General features: G+C 36.8%; 1 long non-coding RNA gene across 1 annotated transcript in view; it reads left to right on the top strand.

Moving 5' to 3' along the window:
- Nucleotides 1–12,086, top strand: part of LOC141582230 (uncharacterized) — a 69,212-nt gene extending 57,126 nt beyond the window's left edge. Inside the window, exon 4 of the long non-coding RNA XR_012515036.1 lies at nt 12,042–12,086. This is a non-coding gene — a long non-coding RNA (uncharacterized LOC141582230). The remainder of the gene's footprint in view (nt 1–12,041) is intronic.
- Nucleotides 12,087–15,100: the final 3,014 nt, after the last annotated feature.

The raw sequence follows: 15,100 nt of genomic DNA, 5'->3' as shown, positions 1-15,100 counted from the left end.
AATTTTTTCAAAAAATGAACTCTTGGATTCATTGATATTTTGGGGGTGTTTTTATGTCTCTGTCTCCTTCAGTTCTTGTCTGATCTTAGTTATTTCTTGTCTCCTGCTATCTTTTGGATTAATTTGCTCTTGCCTCTCTAGTTCTTTAAGTTGTGATGTTAGGTTGTCGATTTGAGATCTTTCTAACTTTCTCATATGGGCATTTGGTGCTATAAATTTCCCTCTTAACACTGCTTTAGCTGTATCCAAGAGATTTTGGTATGTTGTCTCTTTGTTCTTGTTGGTTTCAAAGAACTTCTTTATTTCTGCCTTACTTTCATCCTTTACCAAGGAGTCATTCTGGAACAAGTTGTTCAATATTCATGAAATTGTGTGGTTTTGAGTGAGTTTCTTAATCCTAGTTCTAATTTGATGGCACTGTGGTCTGAGAGACTGTTTGTTATGATTTCAGTTCTTTTGCATTTGCTGAGGAGTGGTTTAATTCAATTATGTGGTTGATCTTAGAATAAGTGTCATGTGGCACTGAGAAGAAGGTATATTCTGTTGATTTGGGGTAGAGAGTTATGTAGACATCTACTAGGTCCACGCGATCCAGAGCTGAGTTTAGTCCTGGATATCCTTGTTAATTTTCTCTCTCATTGATCTGTCTAATCTTGACAGTGGGGTGTTGAAGTTTCCCACTGTTATTGTATGGGAGCCTAAGTGTGTGTGTGTAGGTCTTAGGCTCAAGAACTTGTTTTATGAAACTAGGTGCTTCTGTTGTGGGTGTATATATATTCAGAATAGTTAGCTATTCTCGTTGAATTGTTTCCTTTAGCATATGTAATGCCTTTCTTTGTCTTTTTGACCTGTGTTTAAAGTCTGTTTTCTCAGAGACTAGGAATTGCAACCCCTAATTAATTTTTTTTTTTTTTTGGCTTTCTAGTTGCTTTGTAAATTTTCCTCCATCCCTTGGTTTAGAGCCTTTGTGTGTCTTTGCATGGAACATATCTCAAAATATTAAGAGCTATTTATGAGAAACCTACAGCCAAAATCATATTCAATGGGCAAAAGCTGAAAGCATTTCTTTTGAAAACTGGTACAAGACAAGGATGCCCTCTCTTACCACTCCTATTCAACATAGTATTGGAAGTTCTGTCCAGGGCAATCAGGGAAGAGAAAGAAATAAAGGATATTTAAATAGGAAGAGAGGAAGTCAAGTTGTCTCTGTTTGCAGATGACATGATTTTATATTTAGAAAACTTCATTGTCTCAGCCCCAAAACTTCTTGATCTGATAAACAACTTCAGCAAAGTCTCAGGATACAAAATCAATGTACAAAAATCACAAGCCTTCCTTTACACCAATGATAGGCAAGCAAAGAGGCAAATCTTGAATGAACACCCATTCATAATAGCTACAAAGAGAATACCTAGGAATACAGCTCACTAGGGATGTGAAGGACCTCTTCAAGGACAATGACAAATGGCTGCTCAAGGAAATAAGAGAGGACACCAACAAAGAAACATTCTATCCTTATGAATAGGAGAAATCAATATCATAAAAATGCCACACTGCTTAAAGTAATTTTTGGATTCAATGCTATTCCCATCAAACTACCGTATATATTTTACACAGAATCAGAAAAAAAAAAAAAAAACTATTTCAAATTTCATATAGAACCAAAGAAGATCCTGTATACTCAAGATAATCTTAAGCACAAAGAACAAATCTGGAGGTATCATGCTACCTGACTTGACACAGTACTGCAAGGCTACAGTAACCAAAACAGCATGGTACTCTTGCCAGAATAGACCCACTGACTAATGGAGAAGAGAGGCCTCGGAAATAACACCGCACATCTACAACCATCTGATCTTTGACAATCCTGAAAAAAACAAGCAATGATGAAAGGATCTCCTAATCAGTAAATGGTTGCATCGCCGGGCGTGGTGGCTCACGCCTGTAATCCAAGCACTTTGGAGGCCAAGGCGGGTGGATCTCCTGAGGTCGGGAGTTCAAGACCAGCCTGACCAACATGGTGAAACCCTGTCTTAAAAAAAGAATAAATAAAATAAAATAAAATAAAAAGTAAATGGTTGCTACTTCAACTTTTTTTGTTAATGGTTTGTTGAACCTTTTTGTTTCTTCTTGATTTGATCTTACTAGATTGTGTGTTGCTAGAAACTTATGCATTTTCTCTAGGTTATTTAATGTTGGCATATGACTGTTTATAATAGTCCCTTATGATTCTTTTCATTTCTGAGGCATCTGTTGTAAGGTCTCCTCTCTAATCTGTGATTTTTTTGCTTTTCTTTTCTTTTTTTTCTGAGACAGAGTCTCGCTTTGTTGCCCAAGTTGGTGTGCAGTGGTGCCATCACGGCTCACTGCAACCTCCACCTCCCAGATTCAGGCAATTCTCCTGCCTCACCATCCTGAGTAGCTTGAACTACAGGGGTGTGCCACTACCCCTGGCTAACTTTTTTTAATTTTTAGTAGAGGTGGGGTTTCACCATGTTAGCCAAGGTGGTCTTGGTCTCCTGACCTCATTATCGCCCACCTCCGCCTCCCAAAGTGTTGGGATTACAGGCGTGAGACACAGCGCCTGGACTGTGATTTCATTTATTTGAATCTTCTGTCTGCCTTAGTTGGTGTAGCTAAAGATTTTTCACTTTTGTTTATTTTTGCAAAAAAAAAAAAAATTAAAAAAACCCACTTCTTTGTTTTATTGATATTTTTCCCATACTTTTTCTATTCTCATTTGATATATTTCTGCGCCGATCCTTATTGTTTCCTTCCTTCTGCTATGTTTGGGCTTAGTTTGTTCTTTTTCTAGTATCTTTTGGTGTAATGTTGAGGTGATCTTTGTTCTTTTAGATGTACATGTTTATTGCTATAAATTTTGCTTTTACAGCCGCTTCTGCTGTGTCTCGTAAGTTTTGGTATGCTTTGTTTCCATTTTTATCTCTGTATATTTATAAATTTTCCTTGTAATTTCTTTTTTTTTTTTTCCTTTGGCACATTGGCTGTTCAGATGCATGGTTTTTGATTTCTTATATTGAGAATATTCCAGGTCTTTTTTTCCTGTTATTAATTTCTACTTTTATACCATTATAATCAGAAAAGATTTTGATATATTTTTAATCTTAAATTCGTTAATCTTGTTTTGTGATCTAACATATGATATATCCCGGAGAATGTTTCATTTGGGCGTGAGGAGAATATGTATCCTGTGAATGTTCTACATATATCCCTTAGGTCCATTTGATTGAAAGTATAGGTGAACAAAAAAAGTATAGGTGAAGTCCAACATTTTCTTTCTTTTTTTTTTTTTTTTTTGAGATGGAGTTTCACTCTTGTTACCCAGGCTGGAGTGCAATGGCGTGATCTTGGCTCACCACAAGTTCCGCCTCCTGGGTTCAGGCAATTCTCCTGCCTCAACCTCCTGAGTAGCTGGGATTACAGGCACGCGACACCATTCCCAGCTAATTTTTTGTATTTTTAGTAGAGACGGGGTTTCACCATGTTGACCAGGATGGTCTCGATCTCTTGACCTCGTGATCCACCCGCCTCGGCCTCCTAAAGTGCTGGGATTACAGGCTTGAGCCACCGCGCCCAGCCCAACATTTTCTTATTAATTTTCTCCTTAATCATCTTCCTATTGCTGAAAGTGTAATACTGAAATCTGTCCCGACCTGCAGGACAACAACAGGAGCTCGAAGGGAGGGAGTGGGGATGGATGGGCAGGAGACACGAAGAATGGAGACAAGACAGGAGTCTGATCAAGTCTCATTTATTGTTGCTAAGCTCACAGCTTAAATAGGCTCAGGCAGAGAGGCGGGGCAAAGGAAGCTTGCAGTTGGGAGATTCCGGCCTTCATAAGTTTCAAAACTGAAACTTACCAGCAGGAAACAGAAACTGAAACATTCAGTGGAGAAACAGAAACTGAAACATTACTGAAACTTATCAGCGGGGAAACAAAGACTGAAACTTTTCAACAGGAAACATTAAACTGAAACTTATTAGCAGGAAAACAGGAACTGAAACTGAAATTGTGCAAACTGCAACAGATCATAAAATGGCGGCTATTGCTGCCCAAGAAATCTCCTTCAATTATTGTATTGCTGTCTATCTCTCCCTTCATATCTGTTAATATTTGCTTTATACTTTAGGTGCTCTGATGTTGGGTGGTGCATATGTATTTATAATTGTTATATTTTCTTTTCTTACAGTTTTGAATATAAAGCCTATTTTATCTGATAAATAGCTACTCCTGCTCTATTTTGATTTCCATTTGTATGGGAATTGTTATATTTTCTTTTTTTACAGTTTTGAATATAAAGCTATTTTATCTGGTAAACAGCTATTCCTTCTCTATTTTGATTTCCATTTGTATGGGATATCTATTTTCATAATTTTATTTTCAGTCTACGTGTTTCTTTACAAGTGAAATGAGTCTCTTTTAGGCAGCATGTAGTTGGGTCTGTTTTAAATTTATGTAGCTGCACTGTATATTTTATTAATTTTAGACCATTTACACTTAAAGTAATTATTGATTGGTAGAGATTTACTATAGATATTTTATTTATTGTTGTCTGGATATTTTATAGATTATTTCTTTCTTCTTGCAGTCTTTCTTTGTAATTATGCAATTTTCTGTAGTAGTATGCTTTGATTATTTTTTTCTCTATTTTGTATCTACTATAGATGTTTGCCTTGGGGTTACCATGAGGCTTATGTGAAACATCTCATAGTTATATCCAACTTAACTGCACTCACATAGAAGAGGTGGAAATTTCTAAATGAAGCTTACAACTGGGAGTTCAGGTGTTTATGTTTTAGGAACCTTCAAAATTTATGAGATCTCTAGAGCTGTAGCTGCCACTGTAATGAGCTGCAAGGATTCATTTCCTGCCAAAGGGTAGCTTAACTACCTCTCTTATGGAACCCAACAGTGACTCAGACATTCAATCATTTCTCTGGTCATTCATTTACAAAAGATTGATTAAACTACTCGGGGTCAGACACTGCTTCATGGCTTAGTGATACCAGTGTAAACAAAGCGCATTTGCTCCATTGTAGCAGTTGTATGGTGGTATAAAAGCTAAACATGATATTGGAAGCTTTTCAGAATTAAAATTGTGACCTTGGGCAAATCTAAACCTCTCTGATATTAGTATCTTCAACTATAAATTGGGATAATATCTGTCCAAATAAATTGTCTTTAGATAATCAGATATGCTAATGTATGCTAATGCATGTGAGAATACTTTTTAATGTTTTAATGGGCTTTTTTTTTTTAATTTGCTTTAAAAAAAAAACAAAAACAAAAAACACAGACAACTGGTTAAATAGCATTTCTTTTCAAGTGTCCAACGTGGTAAAGAAACATGATGACCAGAATGTCAAAGGGTTGAGCATGTCTTACGTGTTTTAAAACTAGATTTATCACTAGAACTGTTCCCAAAAGAAAGCACATTGACAATAATGAATTTGAGATCTGTCAAAACACAAGTGATAGAAATTCATTTTCACATTTTTAATGCTCTTATTAGGAACTTTTATTTTTCCCAAATGAAACATGGCTTTACCTTTTTATAGCTGTTCCAACATGTTTTTTTTTGTTTTTTTGTTTTTGTTTTTGTTTTTTTTTTTTTTTTTGAGACAGAGTTTTGCTCTTGTTACCCACGCTGGAGTGCAATGGCACGATCTCGGCTCACCACAACGTCCGCCTCCTGGGTTCAGGCAATTCTCCTGCCTCAGACTCCTGAGTAGCTGGGATTACAGGCACCCGCCACCATGCCCAGCTAATTTTTTGTATTTTTAGTAGAGACGGGGTTTCACCATGTTGACCAGGATGGTCTCGCTTTCTCGACCTCGTGATCCACCCGCCTCGGCCTCCCAAAGTCCTGGGATTACAGGATTGAGCCACCGCGCCCAGCCAGCTGTTCCAACTTTTAAAATTATCCAGCATGTTCCTGAATTTAACAGGTTTGAATTTCTAAGTTACTCTCTACTTTTCCATGCATTGCAACCTGGAAGCAAATATGAAATCCATGAATACACAGTAATATTTTCAGCCATTTATTTGTTTACTGACTAACTTTTTCTCTGATTGGTAACATATTAAAGTAATATATTTAAAAATACTTGTACAGTTTGGTAAATGAATCAGTATGAATATATCTGACCCCAGGGATATTGTTACAAACGTCCAGTAGGCTAGGAAGAAATACGCTGAGAGAAAAGTATGCTGGTATAAGTTATATGGTTATGATTTATTACAACCTTCTTGTCTGGATTAATTATTGTGTGAACAAATTTTAAAATGTCACATAAGTAATGTATCATGATGAAACTGTATAATTAAAATATGGTTTACCAGTTCCTTTTCTCAGATTATAAATTACTGACCTTGTGATTGTATTAGTGCAGCTTTGTTAATTTTTCTCATGTTTAATGTCTGCCCAGAGGAATAGATTTGTTTATAATATTAATGAACCAAAAGATGGATGGTGAGAGTTCATTGCCATGGTTGTTCTGATTTGTAAAAGGCTAATACAGTTATGTGAATTCAATGTTATGTTTATTTCTCTATTCTGTATCATCATCTAGTAGCTAAACAGATTGGAAGTCCCTTTTGGGGTCATCGCTCACATAGAATAGCAAAGCTGAAAATCAGTCGTGCAGTGACATTAAAATGGAGTGGTTAGGAACATGAAAGTGGGGGAAAATATGTGAACAGAAAGAGTATGAAAGAGTGGAAACAGAGTTAGTCACATGAAAGTAGTTCTGGAGGAAGGGTTCAGGAAGATATGGCATTTGCATAGGTCAGGTTCTGCCACTTCCCAGGGTTAGTCGATCTCATAGTTATCATATCCATGCCTAACTGACTGGGTTGTGTTGTATGTGTGTTTTTAATTCATAAGAATTAAAGTATAAATGGCCAACAGGTCTATACAAATATTCTCAGCATCACTAATAATCAGGGTTGTCATCTTCCCCAGTTAGGAGCGCTATTATTAAAAAGACCATAAATTCTTGCAAGGATGCTGAGAAAAGGGAACTCTTACATACTGTTGATGGGAGTGTAATTTAGTACAGCTATGAAGGTAAACAGTACAGAGATTTCTCAAACAACTAAAAATGGAACAACCATATGATCCAGAAATCCTATGGTTATAACTCCTGGTTATTTCTCCAAAGAAAAGGGAATCAGTGTATCAAAGGGAGACCTGCAACCCCACGTTTATTGCAGCACTGTTCACAATAGCTAGAATATCGAGTCAACCTGCGTGTCCATCAACAGATGAATGGTAAAGAAAATGTGGTATATATACACAAGGAAATTCCATTCAGCCATAAGAGAGAATAAAAATCTTTTCATTTGCAGCAACATGGATGACACTGGAGGCGATTAAAGTAAGAGAAACATTAGTTAGAAGAAATAAATACCTGTGTTCGATAGCACAGTAGGGTGACTATAATTAACAATATGTATTTCAAAATAGCTAGAAGATTTGAAATGTTCCCGACATAAATAAATGATAAATATTTGAGGTGATGAATATCCTAAATACTTGATCAATAACCTGATTTGATCCATTATACATTCCATGAGTATATCAAGGTATCATGTGTATGCCATAAAAATATACAAATATTATTGGTAAATAAACTACAAAGTATTATGTATAATAACCAACAAAAATAAAAGATCAAGGAAAAGTAATACTTTAAATCATGCAGGGAAATCTTCCAGTGAGTTCCTTCAATGAACAGGAACGGCCTTTCCCTCATGCCTTTTAAAATGTCAGCATCTTGTTAAGCTAAGTGGAACTTTTGTATTTAAACGCAGCACTGATTTGAATAATGTATTACCTTAAATGAAAACCAAACATTTCATAGTGATTGATTCAAATGCTGGGAAAAAAAACAGCAATGAGGCATTTTTGAGATATATTTCCTTTTTTCTTATCTGATAAGATTTGCAAGAGTATTATCAGTGTCCTACATTTTTTTCTTCACCTAATAGACTAATGTTAGAACCTAACCCAGGAGTAAGCTGTGACTCCATTGCATTCTCCATTAAGAAAAAATAAAATTTACCCAGGCCAAGGAGTCCAAGGCAGATACTGGACACTGCTAGATACTTCAGGACTAGGCAGCAGCTGCCTCAAGTCAGCAGATAGCTAATAAAGGGTCAGGCACATCCAGGATGGTAGACAGGTTTCAGAGACAAATAACAGTGGGTGGGAAAGTAGAGCTACTGGGATTTCAGGCTTAAAAACATTCCAGAGATAAAGAGATGAGCAAATAAAGGGAGAAGAAAATGAGAAAGAAAGCCTAGTAAATGGTACTACAATCTGATCAGAGTGTAGAAGTCACTTGATTTCTGATATATTGGATGAGTCTCAGGTTATATGCCAATTAAGTACAATTAACACTTTAGCCATTTCTTTGCTTCAAATACCCATTTTTTTTTTTTTTTTTTTTTTTTTTTTTTTTTTTTTTTTTTTTTTGAGACGGGGTTTCGCTCTTGTTACCCAGGCTGGAGTGCAATGGCGCGATCTCGGCTCACCGCAACCTCCGCCTCCTGGGTTCAAGCAATTCTCCTGCCTCAGCCTCCCTAGTAGCTGGGACTACAGGCACGTGCCACCATGCCCAGCTAATTTTTGTATTTTTAGTAGAGACAGGGTTTCACCATGTTGACCAGGATGGTCTCGATCGCTTGACCTCGTGATCCACCCGCCTCGGCCTCCCAAAGTTCTGGGATTACAGGCTTGAGCCACCACACCCAGCCTAAATACCCAAATATTTTATTCCATAATCAAATTTTCTTTTTTCCTGTTTGTCTTAACATTGTTTGGCCATGTTAAACATGTATTTATATTGGAGGAATCAAAGGTATCTTATATATTTAAAAATAATTCTGTATAGTACAGTTCTTGTTAGGGTATAAACACATTTGATTGAAGAATTCTCTTTGCTTTTAGATGACACTAAGAGAAAAAATACTGCAAAGTGATTAAAAAAAATTATGGTGCAAGTAAAATAGCAATATTAACTTTTTGCTGTTAGTATGCCAGGGTTACTTAAAGTTTGTTGTAGATTGACTACCACAGAAAACAGACTCAGATGGAAATGAGTGTAAAGGATGTTTCTTAGGGAGTGGTCTTGGGCTCAGCACTTGGGGTGTGGGGAAAGGAAAGAATTAGGGTTGGGCAGAGGAAGAATTGGAGCTGTGATGCATTGCAACAGGGATGCAGCTGACTCCAAAGGGAGCCCTGAAGCTTGGGTAGCCTCCCAGAGTTGTTCCTCTTTGGGAAGAGGAGCTTATTGTTTATCTCCAGTACTTGGGTAGGGATTCACTGGAGAAGAGGTAATCTCTTTCAGCGAGGTCATACCCAGCTCGGGGTACATGTCCTTGAGTCTTGAAGGAAATAGGGCAGAGAGATCTGGGCACTGCAGTATTTATGACAATTCCTCCGTATTTCTATGGCCGTTTGTCTCATATAATTTCTCAGGGTGGCTCGTTTAGGACTCTGGTGGGACTTTCTCTTTGAAGAAACTTGTAAGGTTATAAGGGAAAAAGGTTAGTAGGAGAAATTGCAGCCCTAGCTGCTACTGGGGAGGCAGAGTTCTAGGCTAAACTCTCTGATTCATTCTAGAGCCCTTCACCTTAGTTCTTATAATGGTAGAAGGATGCTAACTTTGTGGGTAGCCCACAACTTCCTTCCTGTGGGCACCAAGTTCGTGTTTACTTTTCTTAGGCTATGGCTATGGCAATTATGGGTTTATGATTAAAATTAGATGATGAAATACTAATGTCTGCGAACCACCTTGGTATTAAGCTGATTGCTCACTTCTCAAATGTGTAATAGCAGCTTTCCTCCTGATGATTAGGCCATGTACCGTTTCCCGGATGGCAATTATCCCTATTCTGTTTGTTGTTGTTGTTGTTGGCCCTAAACACAAAGTGCCCAAAATGTTAAAGTGGCAGCTGTATTTTCTATCTGCTGGTGGAAGAGTTCTCTACACCTGTGGTGCCCAGAATTGTGGAAATGGGAAGCACGCATTCCAGAAGTGGGTTACTGGGGGTGATAGTAACAGAGCCATTGTGGCTTCCATGCCTTAATTCTGAGACCCATATATTTTTTCTTTGTGGGATAGTGCATCAAATAATGGTCATTGATTTAGCATGCACATTTATACTGGAGGATGGGGCCCTATTGTTAATTTCTAATAATGTTTAGAAATTTTACAAATGTTTCTAAACATTATTAGAAATTAATGTCAATGCCACTCAGAGTTTGTGAACACTGCTCTGTGTACATATCGTCTAATGGAAGAACGCTAGGAAAAACTCCCGGGAGCATAAACATCTTAAACAGAACTTGCCGTTGTGTATCAAAGACTCTGCTAATGATGCAGTCTCCCAGTACAAACAATACGTATGACTTGTCCTCAGCTTCTCAATCTGGGTTTGCTCTATAGCAGAACTAGAATTTAAAACACCATGTCGGCCAACTCAGTGAAGTTCAATTGTTGGTAGAATTTCTGCTTCTGAATTCTTATAGTTTAAATGATGGCCGGTGTGTTGTAAGCTCCAGAAACTTCTTTGAAAATGTGTGGGCAAAAAAAAAAAATCTTTCTCTAATAGCTGTTGAAAGAATGCAGTCTCACTAAAGGGAATTAGACTAGGGGATATAGATTTAATTTCATTCACTTTGATTTAAAGCAAAATATGGTAAGAATTTGATAAATTTATGAACCCAAACTAACCAGAATCCTCAACTTAATTTTTGTTGTTGTTGCTACACTCATATTTCATGAGAAGGAGAAAAAGAGTAGAAACTAGTTCACACTCGAGATTTATGTCCCTCCAAAAATCACCTTCCAGGGATACATGAATCCTGTACAGATTCAATCCAGTGTTCACATCCCATATTTACAATCCCTATTCAGAGGTAATAATGTTTAAAATAATGACTCAGAAATATTATAAAATGTAAAATGATCAAAGGAAGATTCAGTAACGTTCTGGAGACTGTGCCTATTTAGGAAAGAAAATTTGCCTATGTACTTAAAAAATCACACACCACACAACTGAACAGATTGACAAATGTTCTAAATTAACTCTGAGTTAATCTAATAATCAATTTCCAAAGCATTCTACTCACCTATGGTCTTACTCTGCTTGATTTAACCCATACCTCACTTGGTGGCATCTATGTCCTCAGTAGTTTAGGCAATTTTTTCTCAAAGCCCCATGTCATCAGCAGTGCAAGGTTAGAGGTATCCTGGTTCATACATGTGTGTGTCTTTCCACACGTCAGACTTCTATTGAAGAAGAACTCATCCTAATTCTCTTAGTTCTCCAGAGAATTTCTAATCACAAAAGCCATGAGCTACAAGGAGTTCCCAAGGAGACAGTTCTCCTTAGCACTTCCCATTCACTCCATAGTTAGAGACATGGGGAACACAGACTCAATCCATTCGACAAGTCAGTCTATATTGCATACCACACATAATAGTATATTTAACCAATATATAAATATTATAGGTTAAATATTCCACAACAAACAAGGTAGCACTTAACATCAAGAGGACAAAGAGATAGGAGAAAGGGTAAAAGAGCAAGTCCCAGTGGGAGTGAAGAAGACAAAAGGATTCCTGGTCTGGTCCATTGGTGTCCCAAGGAGGAGACTTTGATTTGGAAGAGCCTTTAGAGATGCCATATATGGCACCTCTAAAGTTTAGAGCTCTGCTTTGGAAGCAGAGCTGAAGCCATCACTCTGGTCTTCCTCTTCTTAGGCCAATGCCCCTATCTACATGTGTCATTTTTTGCTTCATTCCAGATTGGCAAGATTGTAATAATGAAAGATGACAGGGTTGCTTATGCACCTTGTATTCTTGTCTATTATAACTATAAACCTGAGTATATGTTTCCCAGAATAGTTAATCATCTAGTAGAAGAAGATAGTGTGATTTCTTGTCCTGTAAATCATGAAAACACACCTCCTGTACCTTCTCTTAATGTTTGCCATATTGTTTTTCAGGCTACAAGGAATTGGTCTCAGTGTCATTGTGTATAAATACTGCCCATTGCTCTCTCCTTATTAGTAGAGCTGACTAACATTACAAGGTAATAATTGGTTATACTGTATGAGGAGAATAACAGTTTATAACAATATTACTTGCAATAAACTTCATATTTTCTTTTCCTATTCAGTGAAGCAATTGTTTGGCTTTATGGCTACACAGACAGTTTTTCTTTCATAGCTAAGTTTATTTTGTCATAAGGCAATCAGGTGGCACAAAAGTATTAACAACTACAGGAAACCAACATCTAGCAAAGAAATTTGAAAATCATGCTCACCCTGAATAAACAGGTGCCTTAAAAAAAAATTCTTCCGACTTTTAACATCAAACAGAAAAGTTGAAAAAGAAGTACTGTAAAGACACATGCGCCCTTTATTTAGATTCACAGATTAACATTTTCTGGGATTGGCTTTGTGTGTCTCTTTGTCTTTTTTCTTCTTCACATACACACTCATTTTCTCTCTCTTACATACACGTACATATACATGCACACACACATTTTGGGGAACTCTGAACTGCTTGAAAGCAAATTGCAGACATCAAGATTATACAAAAATACTTAAGGGATTCTTCCCAAAATTAGCACATTCTTTTATATTACTAAAGTAACAATCACAAGACATTTGCTACTGATAATTAATATTATGTAGTATACAGTCTAAATTTAAATGTCTCCACTTGCTCTCAAATATTCTTTATATTAGTCAGGGATCTTATATTGGATTTTTTGGTCATGTTTATTATTTTCATCAGTCTAGAATATTGCTTTCCCTCCACCCTTTTCCCTCATCTTTTACAGCCTTGACATTTTTGAAGAGTCCAGACCAATTGTCTCATAGAATATTTCTCAAACTGGATTCATCTAACTGTTCTTCTGGATTAGACAAAATGTTTAGGCAAATATTATGTTTCCCATTGCATTGTATTGGGAAGTTTATAATGTCACTTTATCTCAATATTTGTGAAGCTAAGTTTCATCTCTTCGATTTAAATTGCATACTTAATAAACATTTGATGGATAATAGAGATATATGAAGGTCCTTTTCCTAACAATATGTTAGTGTATAGTGCTAGGAGTAATTTCATGCCAGAATCTCATATTACCTTGATGGTATTTGCAAAATGGTATTTTTAAAATTCAGTCATTTTTCTAGATCAGGAGCCAGTAGATTTTTCCAGTAAAGAGCAACATTCTAAGTCTTTTAGGCTTTGTGGGCCACATATGGTCTCTGTTACATATTCTATTTCTTCTTTAGCTGTGTAAAAATTATTAGCTCATGGACTGCAGGAAAATGGTCTGCAGCAGGATTCGGGCCATGAGTAGTAGTTTGTGAAAGCCCTGTTCTGTGTTATAAAGAAGAGCTTTCCTTTTCCTTGTAACACCTGTGTGCGTGTGTGTGTGTGTGTGTGTGTGTCTGTGTCTCTCTTTGCGTGTGTCTGTGTCTGTGTCTCTGTGTGTGTGTGTGTCTCTCTGCGTGTGTGTGTGTGTGTGTGTCAGAGGGAGAGAATGAGATTCTTTAATAACTTTATTTCTTTTATAGAGTTGGTCTTTAAGTTTTTTGTTTTTTAAATAAATACTGTTTGGATTTAACTTAGGTAAATAACACTGTCTTAAGAAAATTTCAATTTCATTTTCTTCTATGCTTTCTGATACAATAGCCACTAGCTGCATGTGACTGTTCAAATTTAAACTAATTATAATAAAATTATAATTAGAAATTAAATAAATTAATAATTAGAAAAAATTTAGTTTCTCAGTCACATGAGCCACATTTAAGTGTACAAGTATTCACTCAACACACGTAGCTAGTGGCTACATATTGAACAGTGCAGATGTAGGATATTTTTATAATTTAGAAGTTGAATTGGATAGTAATAAATGCAGATTTCAAATGTATTTGCACAGAGTTGTGCAAAATAGTACCTCATAATTAGAGATAACATAATTTTTTTCTTTTCTTTTTTTGCTTTTATGCTTATTTCCCTTCTTACTAATTTGTCTATTTCCTTTTTTTAAGGTACCAAAGTATTTATTATATCCACTATTTTTTTGTTTTTATCTCACATTTTCCTTTCCTTATGCTTCCTTTGATTTAGTTTATCAGTTTTTTTTTTTAAACTTTTATTTTAGGTTCAGAGGTACCTGTGCAGGTTTATTATATAAGTGTCACTGGGGATTGTAGTACAGATTATCTAGTCACCTATGTGGTAGGCACTGTACCTCATAGGTAGTTTTTCAGTCCTGACCCTCCTCTTTTCTTCATCCTCAAATAAGTCCCAGTGTCTATTGTGTCCATGTGTACTTAATGTTGAGCTTCTACTTGTGAGAACATGTAGTATGTGGTTTTCTGTTCCTCTGTTAGTTCATGTGAGATAATGGCTTTTACCTTCATCACTGTTGCTGCAAAGGACATGACCTCATTCTGTTTTATGGCTCCATTATATTCCATGGTGTGTATGTACCACATTTTCTTTATCAGTCTACCATCAATGGGCATTTAAGTTGGTTTCATGTCTTTGCTATTGGGAATCATGCTGCAATGAGCATACGCACGCATGTATCTTTTTCTTTTCTCTGTTATCTTTCTTCCCTCCCTCCCTCCCTCCCTTTCTTCTTTCCTTCCTTCCTCTTTTCTCTCTCTCCCTTTGCTTTTCTCTTTCTCTTCCTCTGTTTCTTTCTCTTATCTTCCTTCCTGTCTTTCTCTCTTTCTCTTTCTTTTTTCTTTCTTCCTCCCTCCCTCCCCCCTCTCCTTCTTTCCCTCCTTCCCTCCCTCCCTCCCTCCTTCTCTCTGCTTCTGTCACCCCAGCTGGAGCACCATCTTGCCACATTGCAAGCTCCACATCCCAGGTTCAAATAATTCTCCTTCCTTAGCCTCCCAAGTAGCTGGGACCACAAGCATCAGCCACCAGATCCAGCTAATTTTTGTATTTTTTATTAGAGGCTGGGTTTCTCCATGTTGCTTAGGTTATCAGGCTGGTCTTGAACTCCTGACCTAAGGTTATCTTCCCACCTTGG

This window comes from Saimiri boliviensis, chromosome 19 (genome assembly GCF_048565385.1).
Source record: "Saimiri boliviensis isolate mSaiBol1 chromosome 19, mSaiBol1.pri, whole genome shotgun sequence".
NCBI classification, from domain to species: domain Eukaryota; kingdom Metazoa; phylum Chordata; class Mammalia; order Primates; family Cebidae; genus Saimiri; species Saimiri boliviensis.
The sequence above is the reverse complement of the archived record's forward strand: the minus strand, read 5'-3'. Positions and strand labels throughout refer to the sequence as shown.